This window comes from Camelus ferus, chromosome 30, assembly GCF_009834535.1.
Source record: "Camelus ferus isolate YT-003-E chromosome 30, BCGSAC_Cfer_1.0, whole genome shotgun sequence".
NCBI lineage: Eukaryota > Metazoa > Chordata > Mammalia > Artiodactyla > Camelidae > Camelus > Camelus ferus.
The window spans coordinates 25,180,811-25,207,922 of record NC_045725.1 but is presented as its reverse complement, the minus strand read 5'-3'; the positions used below and the strand labels follow the sequence as shown (position 1 = coordinate 25,207,922).

The 27,112-nt window shown below is 43.5% G+C and overlaps 1 protein-coding gene and 2 long non-coding RNA genes across 5 annotated transcripts in view; 1 reads left to right on the top strand and 2 right to left on the bottom strand.

Annotated features, from left to right (window-relative positions):
- BCL2 (BCL2 apoptosis regulator) overlaps positions 1 to 27,112 on the top strand; it is a 158,632-nt gene that overhangs the window by 47,764 nt on the left and 83,756 nt on the right. The window lies entirely within an intron of this gene.
- Positions 1,306 to 2,779, bottom strand: LOC116660654. Its single transcript, XR_004316238.1, has 2 exons — positions 1,973 to 2,779; positions 1,306 to 1,469 (listed from the first exon to the last, which is right to left on the bottom strand). It is a non-coding gene; the product is annotated as an uncharacterized LOC116660654 (long non-coding RNA).
- On the bottom strand, positions 12,597 to 21,801 carry LOC116660657. Its single transcript, XR_004316241.1, has 3 exons — positions 21,718 to 21,801; positions 14,614 to 14,615; positions 12,597 to 12,607 (listed from the first exon to the last, which is right to left on the bottom strand). It is a non-coding gene; the product is annotated as an uncharacterized LOC116660657 (long non-coding RNA).

Sequence of the window (27,112 nt, the reverse complement as noted above, 5' to 3'; positions counted from 1 at the left end):
AGGGAAGTGTTTTGTGTTTGATTACCGATGGCTGCCTTTACGGTGTTATTATTTCTCTCCAGCTTCCATAACAGTTGCACGAGCACAGAAGCCCTTTCTTCTCTTTCCTCTGCATTCCTCTTGCCATGCCCTGCCCCGCCCGGCCCCTCTCCCACCCTGCATCCGGGGCTCTGCTGGAAGTGCATGAGTGCTCGTTTTGATTGCTTCACTGTTTGTTTTGATATGAGAGGGAGAGGCCTGGAGTTCTGGCTGGAGCCACCTGGAGTGCCACAGGTGCTTCTGCACGGCGTCCCCAGCTTGCCACGCAGCTGTTCCCCCAGCCCTGGCGCCTTGCCGGCTCTTGAAGCTTTGTTTCTTTCCACGGATCATCAGTGAGAGTCCGAGGTCTTCCTCTGAGCCACCTTGCAGCCCCTGCCCTGTAGGTCCCTGGCCTCTGTGCCTTCCCCTCTGTGGACAGTCTTCCCTGGCCGTGTGCACAGTGGCCTCTCCCTCTGCTGTGTCTCTGCGGGCGATGCCTTGCCCTGTTGTCTGTCACACACAGGACAGGACTCACTGTGGTGTACCCCTCATGCTACGTGCCCAGAAGAGACTGTGACCAGGTGGGTGGGGAGAAGTGAGAGGCCTGGGGTGCAGGTCTTGGTTGTAAGAGCCGTAAGTCAGCTGGCTTCTGTATGGTCCATTCCCGTGGACCATACAGAAGGGCTAATCCCAGATGGTAAGTTTTTAGGGGACGATCACCCTAAAAAGTTCCATCATGTCAGCTTCTGTTAATATTTACTAAAATTGTAGTTAGTTGTCAGAGATGCTAACTCCTAGATGCTAAATCCTTAAAAAAGGTTTTGGATGAGGCAGGCTGTTCAAAGCCGCTGGTACCTAGGAGGCAGAGCTGAGAATGAAGCCTTAATTTCCTGGCTTTCATCTCTCTCTCTCTCTTTAACTCCCTCTTTGCCTCTTTAAGTATCTCCTTTGTATACTTAATTTTAACAGTGTCCCCTTGACGTTCCAGTGGTAGGAGATACAGCAAAACAGGAAGGTCCCCTCACATTTGATTTTGCCACTATCCTTGCCATTAGTAAAATAATGCTTGGAGCACAAGTGTCGAGTTTTATGGTGGGGCGTATCAAATGTTAATCATGACTAATCCGAATCGTGCTAGCACACGGCCAGGGAGAGGGTTCAAGGGCAAAGTGCTGTGGGGGTTGGATACTAAGGTGAATTAAGTCACAGCCCCTGAGCTCAAAGGCAGGACCGTCTACGTGTAGAGCATGTTGCTTGTAATTTTACATTTGAGACTTGCAACGATCCCCAAAGCGGAGCATCTTTATTCTGATTTAATGAGTAAAGAAATTGAATTGAAGAGAAGTTCTCATTGATCCCATAGTGATGGCGGAGCTGGATTAAGATGGTGAACCTGGTTCCAAATCCCCGGGTCTTTGGCCATACTGCATTTCCTTCCAGAAACGTACAGCCTGGTGAAGGCGAGAGGGAGGTAAACAACGATGTGACTGTTTTCAGTGAAAACGCACAAATAATGACATAAAAAGAAGAGAAATGGGTTGACAGCCTTGAGTTTCTGGTTGGGGATTTGGGCTCGAAGTTCTGTGCTGCAGCTCAGATGCCAAACATTCAAGAGAGAAAGGTCACACCACCACCCCCCCCCGCCCTGTTCTGCTCCCTGGCTCCCACCCTGATAAAAGAAGGCTCCTTACCACCTGACTCCCCTGCAAGTAACAAAACAGGTTTTAAAAATATGTAGGAAAGAAGCTCTGCTTGTTCCTTCCTGGCTACGATCCCAGTGGAAGTATGATTACACTGGCACCACCTGAAACCCTGGGCTCAAAGGGTTAATTTTGAAAAAACACTCGGGGTCCCTTTGGTATGTTACTAGAAGGTTCTGTCGCTTTAAAAACCCTCAGCCCACATTTCCCCCAGCCCATACGCATTCCACATATTTGGGGATCAGTCTGCTCACCATCCGTACTGGCCGCCCCGAAATGCTGACACCCACTGTGCATTTTCTTGGAAGGCTTTAAGCCCCTCCGTGAAAGTTCTCAGTTATCTCCTCTCTTGGTTCCAGAAGTAGCTTCTTTATCCCAACTGGAAAACTTGCTGTAGTCCTCGATGTTTTGGAAACAAAATGTGCGGCGGGAGAATTCCTGCTTTGTGAAGACTGGATCACTTTGTTCCCTGGCGCAACAGTCTCTCCTTTGTATTAAACATCTGAGAACAGAAGCTCTAAATAACATTTTTATACTCCCTGTTGATGTGAGTTTCTTTATTTGGGGACAACAGTTCGGTGCTTGTTCTGCCATCGAGTTCTGATGTCCTTTCCCCTTTGTAAGTGACTGGGGTGCTCCGGACCCCACCGCCTGGAATTGCACTTGCGTGGTGGGGCTTGGGGGGCCTCCCCCGGGATGTCTTGTTGGGTCTCTTCTGTGTCATGAGTGGCCCGTGTCCTAGTGGGATGGACGGCTGCTCAGAGCAATGGCACCTAATCTGCTGGCCTGACCGTGAGCCAGCCAGATACAAAGGGACCAGATGGGCAGACAGACCAAAATAGCCACTTAGCCACCTCCTTCCTGGAAGTGCAGAAGGGCTACCCTGGAGGTCCAAGAAGGCCTAATTTGGTCAAAAACCATCATTTAAACAGGAGGTTGAGTTGTGACCCTGGCGTGAGTTCCCTGTCTCCAGTTTTTTATTGTCACCGACCTCATCTGCACATCCTCGGGTCCATCAGCCAGATCAGCAACAACCTAATTGGCAACAAATACCTGTAACACCAAAGCACTTCTGTTCATTTCCCTTTATTTGGTATTTGGACAGAGTCCTTGTATTTTTACTCCAAAGAAGGTAAGTGTATGCCCTCTCATCTGTAGGCAAACCCAATATTACAACAATTCAATTTTGTAAGACCAAGTAGGACACTTCCATTTATTTTTCAGAAAATGTATCACCCCTTTCCAAATGGCATAGATAAAATAATAAAAATGTGATCCACTCCCCAAGAATGTGTACATTTCTGTGTAAGTTTCAAGACGATCGCTTCTTCTGACTTGTTTGGCAAATAAGACTTTGAGGTGAGACTGCACTGCATGGCTGTCCTGTAGCGCATACAAGGAGCTCCCTGGCTCTGGAGTTTTATCACTTTGGGTCAGAGAGGTGTTTCTCGCCCCTCATGCCTTCAGTGAGTTTTGATTTCATGCTTGTTGTGGGCCGAGCGCAGCGCTGGTTCCTGTCCGGAACCGTTGAAACCGTGGCGTTGCTTTCGCCCTTGGAGGAAGAGGCTGTGTCTTAGCCACATGCCAGCCGCTGGTCCTTGGTGCAGCCAGGAGGGCCCCGTGAAAGCCGACACACCATGGAGGCCCCAGGAGCCTTAAGCGCTGGCATACACTGTCATTTTATAAGGGAAGAACTACTCCTATTTAACCTTTCCTTGCAAACTTAAATGGGAACATCACTCTCTGGACAGACTAGCTCAAGTGATAATAAAAAATATCCTTTACTAGGCAGACTGACAGTACCTGCATTAGTGTTTGGATAAGAACGAGCTGCTGGAGGGGGGATGGAACCCTTCTCCAGACCTTAATTGATTTTTGTGTTCATTCTGCTTCTTTTAATTCTTTGTGGAAAAGTGATTTGTAGGGCAAAGTGGCTTTCCACGTTAGAGGCGCTGGGTTATGTAATACTGTTCTTATCAAAAGATCATTTCTGCTTGTTTTGCCTTTTTTTTTTTTTTTTGCCCCTAATCCAGCTCATGTTTATTTTTCTTTTTCATTTTCTTTCTTCTTGTTTATACAGTTATATTGTTCCTCTAATTTCTCCCGGTTCATCAGTCCCCGTCATCTGTCAGGGGAACGGGAGGAGATAGGCAGTACTTGGTCCATTTTTCTTTTAATTTTAAAAATCAGTTGGCTGGATATCTTTAAGAAATAGTCACCTTTTCCCTGGTGAGTTTGTTACATAATGTGGAGCCTTGTTGGTTATAAGTCTGATCCCTAAGAAGCTGGGTTGTGTTCATTCCTAGGGATTAAGGGACCAGCCCAGTTTGGTTGTGCCTTCAGGGTCAGTGCCATCACCCACTCCTGCTGACCGGGGTGAGCCTGGCTCCTGAACGAGGCAGCTCCTCGCGGGGGTACCCTATTGTGTAAGGAAGTTCTGTAGAACAATAGCCACGAAAATCTCTTTTCGTAACAAGATTGTGAAGCTGTCAATCATGTGCCTCTTAAACAGTTTGCCTAATGAATCCAGAGCTTGGCTCTCTGAAGGGTGTTGGCATTTTCTCAGTTACGTGGCAAGGAGACTGCCCGTGTCCTCACGCGATGCGTTGCTGTGTGCATGTGTGTGTGTGTGTGTGTGTGTGTGTGGGGTGAGGAAAGGGAGACAGTCCATGGTTAGGTGCTCTAGGGACAGACTTGTTAGGCTTACGCCATAACTGAAAAGACAGAATTGGTTTCTGGCTGTGCTGATGTGACCAAGAACAAAGCAGATGAGAAAGGGCCAGATATGATCAAAACACATCTAATATCTCAGGTTTCTGGAACATCTGAGTCTCAGGGTTTGGTCTTCATTACGATATGCTGAGAAAGTGATGTTTTAAAAGCAAGAAGGGGAAAAGGCAGATGTGTGGGCTTGAATGGAGTCCCTTCTAAGGGACCCACCCTCTCTTCTGTACGCGGCGCTGGAAGGAGAGCTCCGTAAAAGGTCACATAATATAAATTGAGCCCTTCTGTTCCTTCTGCTCAGTATAGAGTCACACAGGCAGTGGCTTTGCAAACTGTGACTTGATTTCTCATGAGCACAATTCATCTGTGTCTTGGGAAGTCTGTTCGGGGTGACCCTGCCACCTGCAATGTGGAAGGGACCACACCCACTGGATCTGGATGTCTGAGAGCCAGGAAGGCCGGGAAGGTAACCTCCTGGGTGGCTGGCAGGTGTTACCGGAAACGGAACGCTGGGATGAAAAGAAAAGCCGTCCCCACCTCCCCGGGGGAGGTGCATTGACTGCAGTCAGGATCCTAGTCCTGCTGAGATGCCGCCCCTTTGTTCTGCTCCCTGCGAGCTCCCCTGCGTGATGGCGGGGAGACATTTCATTGGGTGTTCATCCACCTGGCACAGCCTCAGGGCCAGCACATGACAGGGTGCTCCCCAGCTGTGCGGGAGCCGTGTGCACGTGGATGTGCGCGGGGGCCTCTGGTGCACACACACCGCATCTGTCTTCTGCCTTGTTTCCCTCCCAGGGCGAGCTGGGAACACTGCCCCGCTGTCCTGGCCTCACCCTAGGATCCATGGTCATCAATAGGCCTGTTCATGTGGGAGGTGACTACACATTTTGCCGCAACATCACAGGCTGCTGGGCTCAATGTGACCATTCTTCTTAGAGCGAGCGGAGGGTATGGGACCTCTCCCGTCCATCCGTCTGGGAAAGTCACCGCCTGCATCACAGATCCAACTTGATCCAGGCCACCAGGGATCACTCAGCATTTCTTTTTGTGGGTTAAATAAAATCGGATGAGCAAACGATTATGATTAAGCTCTATTGTGAGGTTTTCTGATACCATGTAGCCTAATCACTGAAATCTTTGTCAGGCATTGTTTTGAGTGTTAATCCACAAAAAAGGCCAGTGACGAGCTCCCTGAGGTTCTCTGTTTTCACTGTAGTCAATGCTTAATCATCCAAGTCAATGGGCAGAATTACTGTCATCGATGATACAAACCCACAAAAAGTCCAAAAATACTTGAGTGGGGGCTGGCAGGCGTGTGAGTGCACATGCGCACAGACATTCAGCCGCTGTGAGTCCCTGAGGACAGACGGGGACAGTGTCCGGGGAGTGTCCGCTGCAGGGGTGGGGGCGAGGCAGGGGGCCGGGCGGAGGACATGGTTGTCAGTCTACAGAGAAACCTGACCAGGTTTCGCTCTGATGCCATCCCATGGATATTTTATTTATGCCTTTTCAAGATCAAAGTAACACATGCGTGTGGTTAAAAAGCCAAATAGTGCAAAAGGTGTTTAATACACAGTAACAGCCCAGATGCTGCCCCTCTGCTCCCTTAGACCCACTTCCCAGAGGCAATGCCTTTATCCCTCCCACGCTTTTAAAAAGTTCTTTTGGTGATTATCTTCATCTCTTCAAATAACATAAATATACCAGCTGGACTAAGGCCCTAGGGCAGCTGTAGCTAAGTACCACAGACAGGGTGGCTTCACGCCATAGGCGTTTATTCTCTCCTGGTTCTGGAGGCTGGAAGTCCAACATCGAGGAGCCGGCAGGGCCACGCTCCCTCTGAAGGCTCCAGGCGTGGAGACGGGAGGGAACTGTTCTCTGTCTTCCAGCCTCCGGTGGTGGCTGTCCATCCTTGGTGGACCTTGGTGGGCAGCTGCCTCGTTCCAGTCTCGGCCTCTGTGGTCGGGAGCGTTCTCCCTGTGTTTCTGCCTTTGTGTGGTGTTTCCCACTTACAAGGACAACAGTCATTGGATGAGAGGCCACTCCGATGACCTCCTCTAAACTTGATTACATCTGTGAAGAACTTGTGTCCAAAAAAGGTCACATTCGCAGGTACCAGGGTTAGAACTGGAACGTATCTTTGGGGGCACAGTTCAACCCCTAACGTCACTCTTTCTCAGTTTATAAACATTTGGTTTTGTTGACTTCGTTCCTGGGTACATGGCACTTCTCTCCCTTATTCAGCCCCATTTCTCCCCCGAGCTCCTTCCCTCCGTGGAGAGGTCACCCTTCCTCGTCCTCTTAAAGGATGTTGCTCACATCTCAAACACATTCTTGAAAATTTCATTTCTTATTCCATTAACCATAAAGAACATCACTCAAGTACCCATTAAAAAACAGAATATTAGCCCTTCTGGCTCCCCTCCCCTCTCCCACATCCCCACCTCTGTCAGCTAGTGCCAAGGTTGGTGACACCTGGGTTCTCAGGTTAACTGGATGGTTAAATCCTTTGCCATCTGTCCGCAGACACAGAACGGATGTTTGTCTGTATCTTCTATACAGAGGCCTACAAGTGGAAAGCCAGTAAACAGGGGTCTTATCCTTCACCGTTACGCCTGCGTCTACTGGATTATATTGCCTTTGCCTGCCCTCTGGGTTTTAATTAAAATGCTTTCTACCTTGTGAGAATGGCAATACAAATGTGTGTTTTGTAGCATTTAAGAACCTACATTTCATTTGATTTTAGATGGCATCATGCTTTTCTAGCTGAGTTTGGAAACGCCGTTTATTACTATAGCTTGAAATCCTTTTGCGTTCCATGTGGAAATGAAGCATTGTGTCTTATTAGAGAACGTTTGATGACATGCTCCCTATAGGTCTCTCCTCTTTATGAGTTTCTAACAGCAGGTAACTCATTCCCAGGCAGAGCTAGCCAAATTTTTGTATTTCAGCTCTTTTATTTTTGTTTGATTTTTTTTTTAAGTTCACGGACCAATACAGAGGTGCTAACTTCTTATTTTGCCAAGTTGGGATATTAAGAAATCAACTACTGTTTACTCTTACTGGTAAAATAAAAAGCATGTAACACCAAAAATAGGAAGGACATAATTTTAGAATAAATTACACTATTTTAAAATGGAGTGAATTTAACTTTAAAAAAAAATCACTACCTTCCCTGTGTTTTTTCCCATTTTTGTGTAGACTGGTAAAAACAGACTGGATGGAAGGTGTCCTAGATCAAGCTGAAAATGGACTGGATGGAGGGTGTCCTAGATCAGCCTTGTTTTGTGGACACATGTTTGGTTTTAATGGATGTCGAACGTGACTGTTAATTTCTCCACTTACTCTCGGCTAGTTGGGTTGGCTCATCAGCGCCTGCTGTGGAGGACACTCAAGACAAGGGGGCAGACGCCATGTGGGGTAGGAAGGTTATTCACCCTGCTTTGTGACCCCAAGCTATAAATTGACCCCTGTGTCCCTAACCGTGAACCCCTAGTCCAGGCTACCAGTGCTGGCTCATAAATGTGGGTGTCGGGCATGAGAGCACACAGGTGAAAGGGATTGTCCATGTGTACAGGTCTCGCACGTGTATGTAGCCCCTGAGTAAGTCACCCCAACTCTGTATTCATTTCTTTTTCCTTAAAGTGGTCACAAAGCAGTATCAGCCCGTATGTATATATATTCTCCCAGGGTTAGTTTGTAGCTGAGGTTCTATAAGTGGCAAACCTAAGCACTTAACCCTTGCACAATGACAGCTCTTTTATAGCGCTCTTAAACCAAACTAAATCTAAAACAGACTGAGACTACTGACTATTTGTCTCACTGAATATATGTGATTAGTTAATCATCCAGTTACGTTCTTTCTGTCCGGGAGGCACTTCTAGGTTGGGATACCACCATTGCGAGGTTTTAGTACCTTCCCTTGCCACACGCGACTGAATTTAGTTTTCAGAATGTTAATGTTTTTAATATATGACATTTTGTGAAATCCCCCCAAGTAAGAACAGAATTAATTCCTCACCTTTTTTTTTTTTTTCTATTTTGCTAAGAAATGTTCGTGTGTGTGGCTGTAACTGACCAGAGACAGTTGTAATAATGGTAACATATAACACATGGCACTGCCTAGGATGGTGTGGTTTAAAACATTAAGTGATCTTCACAACATCCCTGAGAAGTCGTTAGACCTTGTCTTCCCACGTTTTTTACGTGGGGGAAATCCAGGGCAGACCAAGGTTAAGAAGCAAGTAGCCCAAGTTTACTCAGCAAGTCAGTTGCAAAGTGAGAAAAGGAAGTCCAGTGTCTTAAAACCACACCACCTAGGCTGGCTAGCAAGTGGCATCTCTCTGAGTCCATATTCTCAACTTTCAGGATTCACACTAGACCATTTTGATTTTTGATGAACTGAACAAATGACAGTTGAATGGATCAAACGTGGCTTTTCAATTCGAAGCACAGAGTTGAGTCCATGGGCTATTGTGCTCCTGAGTACAGCCCAGTGTCCATCAAGGAGGAAGGGGCTCTAAACCCGCAGTATCACTGAGTTTGGTTCGTTTGTTAGAAGTAATGGTCTGGATCAAGCAGTTCACATTGTCATCCCGTTTCCTTTGTGAGCAGTACCACATACTACAGAAAAGATGCGGCCCTCGTTTATGGAGCTGGGAAAGGTGACAGGTGCTGCCCTTACACGGCTCTGGCTCCGTGTCGCCTGGCTCTTGTGGACCTCTGCTGTGCCATCAGTAAAATGGGAAATTGATGTTAAGTGCTTGAAAGCAGAGGATCAGATCAGACTTTCCCACTGTATGTGCTTGGACTTCCAAGAGAATCAGGAATCAGACTTGCAACCAAATGCTCTTTGGGTCCAAGCACTCAGCAGCCAGGGACCCCAGGTACAGGTACAGGCAGACCGAGCATCAGGAGCTTAGCATTCTGCTCCTGTACGTTTCATCTCTGCCCAAGTTCCCCATGACCTTTGGAAGGCCTCATCCCTGCTGTCTTTTTATTCCCATCCCACAGTTTTTGCTGAAGTCCAGGGAACGCTACAGGTGTGCTGTCAGGACGGTGCCTTGTGGTGATCCCCTTGAAAATACGGTCTTCACTGGAGTTGGAGTCAGATTCTTTGTGCGAAGAATGAGACTGGTACAACTCAAAGAGACCATCTCATGTTATCTCCTTTCCAGAACTCATATTTGGAATATATGTACTAATTTATAATACAAACATTTGGAAGTTTCAGATAACGTTGGACTACTGAAAAAACCTAGCATTGATTATGCTGATCCCATTTATGAGGCTTACTCATCAGAGAAAGATGGAATTCAGTACAAGCACATTTTAGTTTTTGCCCAGTCATGTTGGGAATTGTTATGAAGCAGAGAAACCGCCAGGCATCACTTTATCTCCCAAGCAAACAGTTCTAAATAGTCGAGAGTTTTCTGTGCTCAAAAGGAAGCCTTCTCTCCTGCTGACGCTGGCCAAACAAATTGGGGCTCCTGAAAATAAAACCTAAAGACAGAGTAACTTAAACAAGCTTTCAGTGGGTGGAAAGTAAACATTAACTTTATATATATTTCAAGAATGTAAAAGACACAGGTGGGAAATGAATCCTCCTTGATAAGAAACAAATGCTTAATAAGGTGGGAAAAAAAAAGAAAACATTCAGTGGTTTTTGGAACTGTGCAAGTCCAGACAGTTTCTTTCTTTCCTTTTTTTTTCTTTCCTGGTTAGCTGCTCATAGCCACAAATATGTATATTATTTCCTTCTTGCCCACAATTATACTAAGAATCATCTTTCTAATATTCTGGGGAATCCCAAATAAAAATCTCATTTTCCTAAAAAACAGATAAGTCTTTAACTCCAGCAATTAAATTATTCAGTTATTCACATCTAGAATGTGGAAGAAATAATCAAATTGTTACAATGATGGAAGTCTCTGGTGTCCACCTCAGAGAGTTTTCTCCCCAGGTTTATACAGTAAACAGCTGATGTTCTTAGGGAGGGATTTTGCCCCGGTCACTGATATTTGGAAATAGCACTTTAGAAGCCTCCTTCTCTCCGGTGATTAGGCTGACCCAGTTACGCGATATAGCGGTAGAATCACAGAATATTTTAATCCTTTTTGTAGATATATTTTTATATGGAGACTAGTTATTAACTATTTTGAATATACTTCTTGTGCAAGCATGTCAGAGTAGGAAACCGAGCTAACGCTGTAGTGGGTCAGGGCAGTGTCAGGTCTTAGCACCGTGGATCCAGGACAGCCTGCCTGGATTCCAGCCTCCGCTCTGCCCTTTTCCACCCAGTTCTCAATGTTTCCTTTTCCTCATCTGTGAAGTGCCAGTTATAATAATAGCAGCTTCCTCATAAGTGCTGTTGGGAGTTAATATGAGTCAAGAGCTGAGAACAGTGCCTGGCGTGCCCTGAACACTGTGGCAGGAGCATCTCTGGTTATTTTTCACAATGAGGGAAACAAGGAACTGTGTTCCTCCCAAGGATAATCCGATTTGCCATTAAAATATGTTTTTGTTTATCGAGTTGGTAACTATTGTCTGTGCATTCACGTAAAAAAAAACAAAGCCAGCAGCCAGCGATCCCTGAAATAGCAGATACTGGGAAGCTATTTATTTTGCCTACTCTGCTTCTTTCTTAATTCCTGCCTGCTGCGTCTTCTACTTCTACATCTGATAGATTTCTCTGTGCAGAATTTCTCTGTGCCAGACCTGTGAAGCACCAACCCCATCAGATTTACTTGGATATGGGAGGAAGTAAAACACTACTTTTTAAAGGCACTCTCCCACTAAGACATGAGGACATACGCAGAACGTGAATGAGTAAAGGGCATCTGGAATGTGAATAAAGCAAGTGATAAAGTTGGTGGTGTCCATTTGCTTGAAAGTAAATTTTCCATAGATAAACTATGATCAAGATTCATCAAGTTCTGTTTCCTTGTAAATTTTTACTTCTTGTATCTAATAATCTTAGTGAATGAGGATCTCATTGATGTCTTTTTTGAGATATAAGGAAAATTAGCATCACTCATAATTGAAGGTTAAAAGATTGATAGGCATAAATTCACCCTTGGAACTCATTTTTATCTTTGTTTTTGATTTCCAGAGGGCAGACCTAATGAGTTCACTACTTAACACTGATTAAACAATTTGCCTTGACATTCAAGTATAAAATACCCTCCTTAGTCATTCTTTTTCTTAAGGTCACACAGCCATGGTTGACTTTAAAGTACTCAAATTAAAAATTTCCCCTGCTGCCCGTGTGGAAACGCCACGTCCTCCTTCAGCTGAGTTGCACATTATTATAAAGAGCAATATAAATCCTCCCAGGCCAGTATTTAACTTAATTTGATTATTCATGGATTTGTGACTATTATTATTCATTGCCGGTTTATTTTTGTCGCCAATTTTAATACTCTTCTTTAACTTGTGGACCACATGTGGCTTCAGAAACCCTCTGACAGACAGTAATTCCACTAGTAAGTGGGAAATTCACTTACTGGTGTTCAAAATACCTCAAAATGCAAATAAAGAAGTCTGAATTTTAAAATTTGAATTATTGAGAGATGACTATGAGAAAGAACATGTAGTTTATCAATTGACTGTATCTAAGAGAAGTCTCCCTTCCCCACTAGAACTGTAGGAGTTTTGAAGAGGGTATTTTTTTTTTCAGTTTTATTTTATATTGAAGTGTAATTGATGGACAATGTCAGTTTCAGGTGTACAGCAAAGCAGCTCAGTTATACATGTACATAGATACGTTTTCTTTTCTTTTCAGATTCTTTTCCATTGTGTATTATTAAAAGGGTATATGTTTTTGACATAAAATAAAAATATGCTACCATCACCATGGTTACCGTATTTACTGAACTTGTACCCACCATAGATTTCATGAAACATAACCAAAGTGATCAATACTTCATGAGAGAAGCCAATAACTTCTAATGATAAGTGATCATGCCAAACTCTGCAAATGTATTACTTGCAATATTCAATAATAGCAGAATTTCATTCTCGTGGCTTGATTGACTTGGTTCAAATTTCACTAATTAAAAAATTTTCATTTCCTTAATAGCAATTTCAAAAATTCACTTATCTTCTTCGCCTTTGCACAGGGTAGAGGATTTTAATGGAAAACAAAGGCTCACTGTGTGTTCTTCCTTGCCCCAGTGGCCGTAGTCTGCCACTCATTTCAGATATGCAAATTCCTAGTTTAATATGTAATTGCACATGCTTTTCTTGAGGGCCTCTTTGTGGAGGGAGGATGACACACTAGCAGGAGTATGTGTTTTGGAGTCAAACTGTTCTTGGCTCAAATCCTGGCACAGTTTCTTGCTTACTGTGTGGCCTCAAGTAGCCTCGTTTTTCACGTACGTGACCCAGGGGTTGTTTAAACTGAGACAGGAGATGCTTAAGGGTTAAGCGGGAGGATGGAGGTGCTAGTGTACGGCATTCAGTGGGTGCTCAGGTGCTTCCCTGCTTCTCTTTCCCTCTCTTCCTGAGTGGGGACCTACTCCTGGAAGCCCTGTCTGCAGTGTAGCTGCAGGGCAGCGCATAGATGCCTGAAACCACCCTTGGCTTTAGGAAGCCAAACAGTATCGTATCGTGACATTTTAAGGCCAGTCCCTTCATGGTGGGGGCCTTGGTTAACAACTCTGCTAAATTCAGGGGTTGACCTTTACTCCGTGATGATTTCTAAGAACACTTCCGTCTGACTTTCTATGACTTGATGATCCTACAAAGCAATAGGTTCAGGAATAGGAAACTAGCAATGGGTGTTCAGTGGGCCGAGTTCACCACAATGATGTATCGTGAAGGACGGTTCAGTTGGACTTAATGACAGACTGGATGTGATTAGCCATGAATCAGAAATTGCTCTAAAGTCGAGTTCTCCAGTATGTCCTCTACAAAACACTAGTTCCCCAAGATGGTAACAGGTATGAATTGAGAAAGGGTTTCTGAAAGTCACATGGGACTTTCCTGTAGGACTTCAAATCTTTCATTTGCTCAAATGCTTTCTGATTCCAAAATGGGGGAATGTAGTCATTTTCCGAAGCATTTCCAAAATGTGTTGCATCGTGGAATCAGAATTACTTTGCACCCATGTATCATCTTGCCAGACTAGTTTTTCATGGGAGGTATTTGGCAAAACACTGCTCTATGGTTTTAAACCAGGAATGTGGTAGAACACGGGTGCCATTGACTCAATATGCTGTTGCCCACTTGCAAGGCCCCGTGGAGGCCAAAGAAGAGTAAGACCCAGTCACTGCAGCAAGTCTGGGACAGGGTTCAGGTGTGGCCTTGGTGACTTGGTGGCACGGCTCAGGGCAGTAATGGCCCAGGAAGATGGTATCCCGGCAGGTTGCTGATGCAGAATCAGTTGGGGCAGCGTCCTGAGGGCGGAGAGTCCTGGTTTCTGCCTTGGATGTATTTCTCTCTTTCTCTCTCTAAAGCTCTTGTAATGGTATTTTTATCCAGTTCACCTCAGAGAAATTCTGAAGAGAAAATGAACATGAGTGCCCATCTCAGGCAAATGGAATTAAACCAGTTGGAACTTTCATTCAGGAGATTTTTTAAAAATTGACTCTGAGCTTTAGTTTTGAGAACAGTCATCCTTGGTATCTGAGAAGAATTGGTTCCAGGATCACCCATGGAACCAAACTCTGAGGATGCTCGAGTCTCTTCTATAAAGTGGTGTAGTATTTGCATATAGCCTACCACGTCAAAGTCACCCCTAGATTACTTATAACACCCAATACAGTGTGAATGCTGTGTAAACAGTTGCCAGCCTATGGCAAATTCACTTCTCGCTTTTTGGAACTTTCTGGAATTTTTTTTCCCTGAATATTTTCCATCTGTGGTTGGCGGAATCCGTGAATGTGGCACTCACGAACACAGAGACCGGCGAAGCTTGGCTGTTTCACCATGACATTGCCACTCGGCTCTAATGTCAAAAATGTAATCCAAGGTGAGGAGCCTGGAAAAACAAACCACACACGCAGGCAACCGACTCCTTTACGTGAAATGTGGAATTTAACTGTTGGTTGAACTTGATGGCATGGTCTCCATTCTCCCTCCTTGTAGATGACATAGGAACTAGGGCCTCCTGGCAGGCTGTCGTGGGACGGACCTCTCCTCCCGCCCTCAGGTCTGTGGGCTGCTTCACCGCTGGGCTGTTCTGCCTGTTAGGCCTTAGGAAATTGTTTGGCAGAGATTGTGCTGTTATTTTGCTCATGTTGTGAATAGCGTTTCTCTTGACCTTTTGTTATTTACTGAAACCATCCAGCCTGTTTTCTTTTAAGAGAAGCATGAATAGAAGGGGAGTCGGCCCAGGCTGACTTTGGTATCAGAAGACTGACTTCAGGCAGCTTGGCTTCAAGGAGACTTTTTCAAGTTAAGAGGTCATTGGCCTCCTTGTTTCTTATTCCCATGATTTGAAGGGGTCTTTTGGTGGTGGAGGGGGCAGGGAGGGTTTCTCACTAAAGCAAACACATGTAAGGTTAGTCATTTACTTAAAACATTTCACCACATCTGAAAACACAGCCCTCTAAGCATTTTCTTCTGATACCTTGGCTTAGCGGGCTGTCCGAGGCCTCTCCTGGTTTGAACAGTGATGTGACGCGTTGCAGAGGAAGACAGCTCTGGACTGGTGACTGGGGGCCCGGGCAGCCCTCACTCCCGACTCTCGGGTCTCATGTGTTTCTCAGTGTCTCATTTCTCCCTTTTCTCTGCCTACCTGTGCCTGCCCCACCTGTCTGCACCTGGTAGAGGACTCCCCATTCACCGCAGGGAGAGGAAGTACCAAGATCCCATTCCGTGGCTGGAGATGAGAAAATGTGTGCGTGTGTGTATTTAGAGAGACGTTTGCTCCCATCTCCCCGTCTATTTACCTACTTCTGGTCTCCTTCTGCCTAGACTGAAAATTCAACAGGAAAGCCTGCCTTTTCGTTGGGATCCCCGTAGCTCTGGAAGTCAGCTGCTAGTGTCAAAAGACATCACTCACATTTGTGTCACGTTTATTCTCTTAGCCAAGAAAAATGACCTTTGCGTACATAAATCAGCCTGAACGATTTCTGTGTCGTTTTGTAATGACCTGTGGGTTTGAGGATTGCCACAGTCTAATACCGGGCCATTGCTTTGGAGATGTTTCATTCATTTCTTCAGCCGTTCAGTCAACAAATACTGCACTGCCCTCTGCGCTGGGATACACCGGTGAACAGAAGCCACGGGCTTCTCATGGAGCCGGTAGATGAAGGCAGAGATGCAGATGACAGCGAAGTAAACCGGAAAGAGAGGGAGCTGGTGGACAGCTGAAGGATAACGCCGGGTAAGCCGGGATGCGCAGACCTGTTTAGATGGAAAGAAGGGCAAAATCGTGGCTTATTACAGTCCTCTCTCCTCCCCGCACCCCGTTCTTTATCTAATGACCTGATTACCCTTTAAACCTCTGTGTCACAGGGAACACCCAGGCAACATCAGAAAGATGCTGTCTTATTAGAACCCTGGTTGTAATGCAGAAGCTGCCAAGTTCAGTGTGAACCTTTCAGAAACGTAGTTTTCCTTCCCCATCCACTCTCCACACCTCTCCAATTCAGAGAGGCTTCGTGGTACACGATCAGAAGATACGTTGACTTCATTTCTTAAGGGAAAGTCATAGGAAATCCTTTAAAATCCTCTGACTAGTAAAAGAAGCAGCATAGAACTTCAAGTGCAGTTAGGCTGTGTTGGGCAAGCTACTGCCAGATAAACACTCACTTTCTCATGGCACTTTAAAAAACTTTCTATTTTTCAGAAACAATAGATGTAAGAAGTTGCAAAAGTAGCACCTGAGAGGCCCTGTGTATCCTCCCCTTTGCTTCCCCCAGTGATAATAACATCTTGCAGGACCATAGCATGTAGAGTAATGTATATAGTATACACATTAGTAACACAGGGAGACTGACATCTGTGTCATCTCCAGACCTTATTCAGATTTCACCAGTTTTCCTGGTATTGGTCTGTGTGTGTGCGTGGATGTGTATAGATTCCTGCAACTGCCACTGCCTTCAGGATACGGAACTATTCCATCACCTCTAAGAAGCTCCCGTGTCTCATGGCACTTTTGTGTATGAGAACTAGCAGCAGACGTTATCCTCGTCTGGATCATATTCTGGATGAATCTGTAGTGAGCGAGGTTAGAAGAACCTCTGAAATCTGTCACTTGGTTTGGCTGCCATGGAATCTGCATAATTCACTTACAAATGGAGACCCTTGGTCTGACTTGTAGGAAGAGCATCTGTAAGCCCAGAACTAAAACCCCACAGGTTTGGGTAAATAACCCTGACCTCATCAAGGGAGCCTGTCAACTGATACCAGTTGACTTTTTTTTTAAATTGAAGTATAGTCAGTTATGATGTGTCAATTTCTGGTGTTCAGCATAGTGTTTCAGTCATATATATATATACACACACACATCCATATATTCATTTTCTTATTATTTTTCGTTAAAGGATACCAGTTGATTTAAGAGGTTAATACCGGTCATGTGAGCTCAATAGTTTACTTCTGTCCCCTTTCTGATGCCACATAACTTTGGGGACTTAATTTACAGCGGACTTCTAGTACAATATTTCCTGAAGATGGCCGAGGAACCAAACATAGTAGTAATGGGGAAACAGGTAATTTCGTCAGTGGATGCATTCCGTATAGAAAAGAGAAGAAATTATAGAAAGATACCCCTTTTTTTGTGTGGAGGAAAGAAACCTTTGGGACGTGCAGTTAGTGAGAACATGAGGTGCAGGCTGAAAGGGAAACAGCTATAAACAGATTGAGGGAGAGACAACGGGTTTAAGGGAAAACATCTGCCTGCATCTGACATCCAAAAGCTGCATCTGTGGCCCAGGATCAATCTTGTCATGCTTAAAAAAGGAATGTGAGGGGGCCCAAAGCAGGCTCTGAAAGTCTCTTTTTTTTTTCCTCGAGATTTTCTATTTGCCTCGCCCAGAACGCTGCCAGCGCCTGATGAAATAAACTCATGTGGTCCTATTTCTTGGTGCTGGAGTAGCAGTCCTTGGAAGCTAACTTTAGAATGATTGATTTAAAAGACATTTTACCTGCATTGTTCTAGACACACTAATCAGAGGAGCCCATTTAGTTTGCTACACGAAACTTCTGGAACTTCCCCAGACAGACTCTTCAAAGATTTCGTATTTCAGGTCAAAGTTTTCAATATTAAGAAAGCTGGAAGCCAGAAGAAAGGGGCAGATAAGTTCTCGTGAAGCCTCAGAAGAGATTAAGAACATCTCTCTCGATACTGGATACAACCTAAAATGTGTCCAATAAGTCCTTGACTTATGTATTATTTTTCCTCCTGAGTCACTTGTCTGTGTCCTGTTGGCACAACCCAAGAAGCTGGCTTAAAGGAAATAGAGATCAAGGGTTGCCCACAGATGTGCTGGTTCTCCATTTCTCGGAGTGGAAGCAAAAGGATTGTGAGTAAAGAGTTCTTCTCAGCAACAGGGTGGGGGCAGGGGGCTGTTGCAGTGAGAGTGACTGATAACAAGGTCTGGTGGCACTAGAGTGTTGCAGAAAAGCAGCAAGTTGTGATCCCCTGCCTTTGTTCTTAGGAGTCTGTGGCATATTCATTTTTCACTCCCCAAGGCAAGCCTGTAATAGACTCTCAACATTTGTTGAAATTAATTGGGCCATATATACAGTATATCATCTGCTTCCCAGATTTCTCCTCTGTAATGTGGATGTCCTAGCTCTGTGTTAAAAATTAGGACAAGTTATAGAAACATCAGATAATTTGCTTCAAGTCACATGGGTTGAACGTGGTGGGCTTGAACTCAGGTATTTCGACACCCTCCCCTTCCCCAATGATACCTTCCGTTTGTGAGTCAGGGGTTTGTCCTTTTCCTAAGGCACAGAATCCTTCTAATCTAGAACTGTTTCGTGACCCTGACAATGACCGATGGGGTTTGAAGTTCCCCACCTTAGAGCAACCATTGCAAAAACTGTCAGCTGGGCACTCATTTGTACGTTGTTTGCTGTATATTTCCTTAAGCCTCGAAAAGCACTAGTTGAGTTTTTCCAAACCAAGCAATTGACCTCAAGACTTGGCATCCTTTGGATTTACACCATAATTCAAAGCCAAATCCTTTTTTAAAAAAAAAAAAACTGTATTACACACAAAAGTGGCCTGATAGTGAGGCAGAGGGTAATGATGGGAGGGGCACTCTCCAACTGGGCCAGGAGGGCAAGCCTGGGACATCTTGTTTCCATCAGGGTCTCGAAGCTGCCCCTTACCTCTCTGGGGCGCTGCACTTTTGAGATCTGCTGTGCTCTTTGTTAGCTGGATGTTTTCCAGTGGGTCATCAAGAGGAAGGCGTGTCCTCTGCGTTAATAACCTTTGGAAGGATTTTAGCAGTAAAATCAGAGACCCAACGATCTAGGGGAGAATAGGAATGGTCGGTGGGACGGCATTTATTCCCCTTTCCAAAAAAATGTCAAGTTCACCACGCCCCAGCACCAGACCCTTCACCCAATAATTCTGAGGTCTCATGTCAGGCTTACTCAATAATGATGATGTAAATGGCAAAACTAGTACCTTCATTTTGGGGCTAAGAATGGTTCCTTTTAAAGGCATATGATATACAATATAAGCCACTCCCAGCTCTTACTTAGAATAATAGCTAATTTCTGTATGTACTTTCCTGTTTCTTTGTTGTTGGTTTTTTTGTTTGTTTGTATTGTTTTTTGGTGGGTTTTTTTTTTTTTTGTGGATTCATTAATGTGGAGTTCCAAAACAACTCTTGAATGTTTACATTTGCTGCCCTTGATGGCATAGAAGCACAGGTACCATATGAAAATTTGAAGAATATGTGAGGTGTATGGCAAAGAAAAAAAACTGTAGATGAGGAAGTCAGAAAACTATGACCTGTGGGCCGAATCTGGCTCGTCCCTGGGTTTTGTAAATAAAGTTTTATTGGAACACAGCCATACTTACTTGTTTACAGATCGTCCATGACTGTTTTCCTATTAAAACAGCAGAGTTGAGTAGTTAATAGAGACTGGACGCCTTAAAATATTTGCTCTCTGGTCCGTTACTGAAGGCTTTCTAAGCCCTGGCAGAGACATCTCTGTGATATTTCTTTACTTCACCCATTTGTTTATTCATTTGTTCAGTGAACACCAACCCTGTTAAAGACACACACTGTGGGAAATGTAGAAATGAAGAAAGCAGTCCCTGATGTCCAAGAACTTTCCACGTAACAGAGACAAGTCATGGACTCAAACCACCACCTCCTGCAACACACACGATAGACGAGAAAACCAAATTGCTGTGAGGTTCAGAGGTGGCAGAGGCCCTGGGCAAACGGAAGGACTTGGGAATAAGCAAAAGGATCATCTCTTTCCTAACTGTGGCTCCCAGTGGTTCCCCAGTGGGAATTTCATGAGAACTAAGAGTCATTTCCTTCATGGGATTTTACAAATTGTAGTATTCAAAGGGTGGAAATGATTGAGATTTTTTTATCTGGAGGTGCATTTCCCCTGCAACTGTGTGGATAATCATATGTAGAAAATTTTTTTAGGATTTGAAGGAAGGCTTCCTTCTTCGGGGTGGGAGGACAGAAGGAATTCCTTTTTTATTGACTGTTCCCTGAGCATATTAAATGGTATTGATCTTAAAGAAGGGATTTTGGCAGGAAACCCCTGAAATATCAGATGGATTAAAAACAAGTAAAATCATAGAACCCCAGCCATGAATAAGCATGACTCAGTGGCTCTCTGAATGCCACAGTGTGCAGGTGGGAACGGAGCTGTGGGTGAAGGTTCAGGTCAAATGCCATCTCTTCCTGGAAGATTCCACGCAGGAAGCCTTCCCAAATCCTCCAGTTGGGGTTCATGTTTGCGTCTTCATTTGTGAGTTGCTTGAGGGCAGGGCTCACAGCCTTTTTGATTTTTGTATTGCCAGTAACACCTACTCCAGTATTTGTGTTTTCCACGTATCTATTGAAGTAACGTGAATTGAATGCAGACTGACACTGTGTATTCAAAATCTAGGTGGCCAGTTTTGGTAAAGGACCTGAGAATTACAGGTTTATCTAAAAAATGACACGAGTAAGAGGCTTTTCATTCTGCTGCCATCAGAGGCTCAAAAATGTCAGCTAAATCCTGGCCAACCATTTTCTTTGTTCATAACAGTAACACTACCAGAATGAGTGCAGCTCATTTGTGTTAGAACACAGCCCTGTGATATTTCACCCACCGATAAAGTGAGGGTATCTGGTGAGAAGGCTACTGAAAGAAAATGATATTAGACCCCAACAGTTAATTTTAATCTTAGGAAGCACCAAACTGAAATATTTCACATTTCCTCCCTCTGGCTGGGAGAGCCCCTGTAGTTAGCCACCCAACAGCATCTCCTGGGGCTCTGGCTTCTCGTTGCCAAGAAACCCAAACCAGCCTCCAGTGTCTCCAACCGTTTCCTCAGGGCTCTGCTCTCACAGTAGCCTGGGTACCAGTCAACAGTGGTATGCCCCAGGTAAACACTGCAAGTTCTGGAAGCGCATGTTGCTCGTTCCCCCTCCCCTCCCTCAGCCCAAAGAAGAAAACCCAGTCCTTGTGTATGAGGAACACACCTCAGGGCATTTCCTGACAAATACATAAAGTCATCGCATACACGTGCGAGGGGCGTAGCCTATCCAAACTGTCCAAACACAGGCTCCGCTGTCTCCTTCAAGCCCCACCGGATATTTATGAATGGGATTGCTTCCTGATTTTCTTTTAACGCCAGTAGCGGAGACGTCAGAAAGCAACACCCCTAAAATGGGAAAGAACACTGGGAATCCATGCACTGGCAGCCTGCTGCGGCAGGAACCAGCAAACAGATTCCTTCACCCGTCATGAGGGGCTCCTGTCCCCACGGGATTTTTCCTGAGTTTCTGATTTAGAACAATCATTTTGGAAGGCCTCGAAATGCTTAGGTGAGATGAAATTGCTGATTATCCTAAAGTTCTGTTTTCACTGGAGTCTTTCTGGATGGCCGCTGATTCCGTCCCATTGAAAGCATTCGGTGGCATGCATCCACTCGGTTTCTGCCCACATCACTGCATTCCTGGGATGCCTTTCACAGGCCTTCGCAAGATCATCTGACAGCCGCCTGTGAGGTCAATGAACTTTATACATAATTAAACCTGCGCTGTTAGGAGAATTAATTTTTTTTCTCCCTGAGAAATGGAGGAAGAGGACATGTTAATATCGCCCTCCATTACCAAGTAAAAGTTACATGGAGTCATCAGGCTGGTTTCACATGATTTAATGCTGAACCGAATAAGAAAGTGGTTGCATCCTCTACTGGGCCTCACAGAACAGTCACCACCCACACTGTTTATTCAGACTCGGATCTTGGCCATTTGGGGTTTAAGCCAGAAGAAAAGGGGAAAAAATCCAACCCTGGAATGAACGCTTTTGAAACTCTGTATTCTTGATGAAATGCGGCCAAGGATTCTTTTAAAAAATCTATTTAAAATCAATTACTGGGATCATATTTTCATTTACGATGGATTGTTAGCAACAGCTAATTTTTCTGTTTCCATCCAGCCTTGGAGTTGAGGCTGGAGTTGGAATCATCTCTGTTTTGCCTGGGTATCTGATGCCGCCACCAAACTATGTGTGGGTAATTGGGCAACTCTGACCTTTGACCAACTTTCCATAAAATAACAAGGAAAGGTGTTAGGAGGCAAGGAATCGAATGAAAACAAGCCTCATGGATTGCAAAGAGTGTGCTTCCCGGCGGCGGGAGTTGGGGGTGGGGGGACGGGACACACAGGCGGCGTCTGTCGTATTGAGAGGAGAGAGAAAGCAGAGAGGTATGCCTGGGAAGACAGGGACCAGGTCTATCTGTCAGGATTGCAACAAAAATCATCTCATATATCAGATTGTCTCTGGTTTTTAAAGCTCTCCAGAAGAGACTGTGGAACCTCCCTTGGTTACCCACCCTACTCTTTGGCAATTCCTACGGCCAGGAAATTCTTTCTTATTTCCAGCCTACAATGTGCATGTGGTGCTGCTTCAAGGCTGGGTTACTCAAGGGGTTACCTCCTCCCCACCCCCCACCCCCCACAGCATGTGTTGCCCCCAGAGTGGGACGGACCCTATGAGTCGCTGCTTGTTGAAGCTACAACCATTTTGACCTCTGTACCCAAGGGTCCCCAGGGCCCACAAGTGGGATTGGTGCTGGGAGCAGGATGGAGGAGTGTTTACTGAGACTTCCGGATACCGCAGTACTGTTTCCCGGCGTTTTATGTATGTCCCCGGGAGGAAAGGACATCGCTGTGACAGGTCCAGGAATGAGCTCATAGCCATGTGCAAACGTTAAATACGAACCTACTCTTTCAGATTTTAAGAAATCCAACTTTTAAGGAAAAACTCCTGAAAACCAGAAGGGACATAGATTCTAGAACTTCGCTGGCCTCACGATGGTAGTTCACCTCCTCAGTTGTATAAATCAGAAGAGCAGGAAGCCAGAGAGCAAAAGGGACCAATCCTGGACCAGACCTCGGGTCTCATGGCCCCAGCACAGCATCCTGCCCTTCCCAGGATAGTGTGTTCTGAAGGCGAAGTGATGCCGGGACTGAGGTCACTTTTCTCACTTCCCCCGGCCCCTTCCGCCTCCTCGGCAGATGTGCAGGGAATGTTCCCCGCTTCCACGTGTGAGTTACAGATTTCATTGAAAAGCTGTCAGATGACCCGGGCAGCCTGGCTCCTTCCCTTTTTATGACGTTATGTCATTGCCCTACCTCAGGCTACGGTCTGTTCCAGATAGGAAGAGGCTGTCTTCCCATGCACCCACCCACGCCGTTTTGCACCAAGTTCCCTTTGTGTATAAATTACTGAACGAGGGAAATGAGGGCTCTGAGCCCACAGACGGTTAAGCCTTGTGCCCACCGCGCCCATCCCTCCCTCACCTTCCTGTCCGTCAAGCGATAATCGTAACACTTGCCCTACCTGCCTCAGGGGCCTCTAGGAACAAATGATAATATCTATCAAGATCTTTAACTATGCCAAGCACAGGGTTCTTAAATTGTGAAATATTTTAAGCAAACAGGAAATACAGAGACTAAGATAGCAAGTGCATAGGTATCTACCATCGCTGTCACATCTTTATGCCATATTTGTTTCAGATCTTCTCACTTACCTTTAAAAAAGAGAGAGAGACAGAGAGAAAACAGTTTAAACAGTTCCCCAGTGCCATTCCCCCCTCCCTTCTCTGAGCGTCACAGTTACCAGTTTAAATTTGATGCATATGATTACCACGCACGACTGCATCTTTTACACCTGTGTGTATCTGTAGACGATGTGTATATTTTTAAATGTTTTCAAGCTTTATCTAAATGATATCATTGTCTTTGGGTTCTACATTATATTTGTAAGATGTATCTGTTGTAAAACACATACCTTCACTTCCTCTGTCTCCCATGCTGTTTAGTATTCTATCAAAGAAAGGGCGATAAGGTTGTTTCTAACTTTTAAAATGTCCATTTGAGGAATATTATAGCTGTTTCCAACAAAAATTTGACATTACAGATGATGCTACAACATGTACATGTTATTTGCCGATGTGTGGGAGAGTTGACTTTCTCTTGGAGATACAGGTAGGTAGGTAGGTAGGTAGGTAGACAGACGTATACTATACACACACCCAGTAGCAAAGTAGTAAAATTAGCACATCTTCAACCTCCCTAGATGTCATCAAATTGCTCTCTAAAGTGATGGTACCAGTTCACCACCAGCATGGGTCTGGAAATTCCTACTGCTTCATATTCTCTCCAATACATGTCACCACAATATTTAAAATTCCCGGTTGCCCATCCAGTGGCTGTGTAGGGTTTAGATGTGATTTCCTGATTGCTATTGAGGTCGAGTGTCTTTTCATTTGCTCACTGAAGTCAGGTTTTCTCTTGTATGGATTTTCCCTTTTTATCCTTTGCCAGTTTTTCTTTTGGTGTGTTTATTTCCTTTTTAATTTATTGGTGTATACACTATATTCTTGATACCAATCCTTTATTACATGCATGGTACATGCCTGCTGTCGGTTTTGTAATATTATTTGTTGGTGGCGGTGTGCTGAGAGGTTTCATTGTTCACTAATTGTCCCAGAACCATCTAATAAATAGTTTAGTCATTTCCCACCGTTTTATAATGCTACCTCTGTTGCATCCCAAGTTCCTGTACATGGACGGGCTCTCTCTCTATTATGCTGGTCCGGTTCTCCATATTGGCACCAAGCCTATTGTATCTTAATTATAAGGCGTTAATAAATGTCTTTATATCTATTAGGACAAGTCTTTGTCTTACATTTTTTAAATATTGTTTTGGCTTTTTTTTTCTTTGATTCCTCTAAAAATGTTCATGAAAAACTTTCTGGGATTTTAATATGAGTTCTACTTAATTTATGTATTAACTTAGGAGGAATTGATGTCAAATCCTCTCATGTCTGAGCATGATCTATATCTCTGTTTATTTAGGTCTTATGACTTTCAGTGAAGTTTTATAATTTGCTTTCATTTAACTCTTGTACCTCTTTCTTTAGATTTATTCTTAGGTTTGTCATGGTTTATTGCTGTTGCCCATGAGATCTTTTAAAAATTACATTTTCTAATTGGTTGATAAGGATGTCATGGATGTTTGTATATTAGTTTTGTCTCCGGCGTTCTTGTCAAACTCTCTTATGACTTGTAACTGTAGTTTCTCATGGATCCTCTATGTAGACAATCTTATGTGCAAATAATTCTTCTTTTGGTTCTCCATTTCAAATCTTTATTTCTGTTACTTCTTTTTCTTGTTTTATTGTGTCAGCCACATATCTCATACAAGGATGAATGGAATAGTGATAGAAAAAGCGTAATTGTCTAGTTCTTGACTTTAAAGGGAATATGTTCCTAAAGTTTATTGCAGCTTCTTAGTAGAAACTGCTTAGTAAAAACTTCCTTCTGTTCTTGCTTGGCTAGATATTTTATTATATTTTAAAATTCTGGATGGGCGTTAAATTTTATAAATTTTTTTCTGCATCTATTATGTTGATTATATATAGTTTTTCCTTCTTAATCTGTCAGTGTGGTGAATTACAGTAACACTTTCTAATTTTGAATCTTTTTGAGCTTCTGGAATAAACCTTACTGGATCATTACAAACACACACTCACAGGCACACCATATATTTACCATGTGATAAATATGATATATATGATGCAGGATATGTATATACTTGATGTATGTCATACCAAAAAACATATATTAAAAATAAATATATATTTCTATACACACTACACTGCTGGTATGTTTGCTGATATTTTATTTCAGATTGTCGCATTGATATTTTTAACTGAGATTGACCTATTGCTTCCTTTCTTGTACTATCTACTTCTAAAATATACCTTTAAACGGAACTTATAAAAATATGTTCAAGAGCTTTTGTTGTTTTTCTATTTTGGTAACATTTTTCTGGGAGATTTTTCCATTTCATCTGATTTTAGATTTATTGCTTTAAAGTAGAGAGTAGAATTCTCATACTAAAAAAAAAATCTTCACTGCATTTGTGGTTATGGCTCCTTTTCATAGCTAATAGTGTTTATCTGTGCTTTCTTTTGTTTCTTTTGCTCATTCTTGTTGAGTATCTATCTATTTCATTAGTCTTTAAAGAATCCACATTTGTTTTGTTCCTATGTGTATTGTTTCTTTGCGTTTTATTGATTTGTTACTGTCTTTATTCGTGCCTTCCTACTACTTTATCTTCATCCATTTGTGGAAGAAGGATTTTCTTCTGTTTTCTTTGGGTTTACTTTATTGCTCTTTTCTATCTTCTTAATTTAAAATATTTCTTGTTTTCTGGTATTACATTTAATGTTGAACATTCCTTCTACTGAAATCTAGGGTTTTAATTATTGTTCAGTTCCAAATATTTTGTTACTTTCATTTTGATTTTATCTTAGTAATTTGGCAGTGTGTTTTTGAAATTTCAGGATGTACTGGGGTTTGGGGGCTGTGGTTTTGTTATTGATTTCAACTTTTATTGTATTATGGTTGATGAGTGTGGTTTGAGTGTTAGCAGTTCTCTGAAAGTTGTTGAGACTTGCTCTGTGGCCTAGAACCTGGTCAATTTACAAACATTTTATGTGTATTCTTTATTTCCTGGATGGAGTTTTCTTCATATTCATTAGATGAAGTTTGTAATACGCATTATTTGAATTTTTCCCTTTTTTAGCTTGGTCTATTGATTTCATAGAGATATGTGCTTAAATCATTCACTATAATTTTGAATTTGTTGCCTTCATATAATTAAACCAATTTTTGCTATATGTATTTGACACTGTTTGGTTAGGTATATAGAAGGATTGCTGGTGAATATATCTTTATCATTAAGCAGTAATCTTTTTATCCCCCCAAATGCTTTTGGCTGCAAAGTCTTTTTTATCAGATTAACTAATTCATTCAATTATATAAATATTTATTGAACATTTATTATCTGTAGAAACACTCATTATTCGAATATATTTTTTCATGCTTATCCTTCTTACTAGATTATGTTTTCTGCTTCTCTTATAAACAGCTGGAATTTTACAGAATTCAGTCTGAGGATTTCTGCCTTCTAATGGATTAGCTTAAGCCATTTACATTTATTAT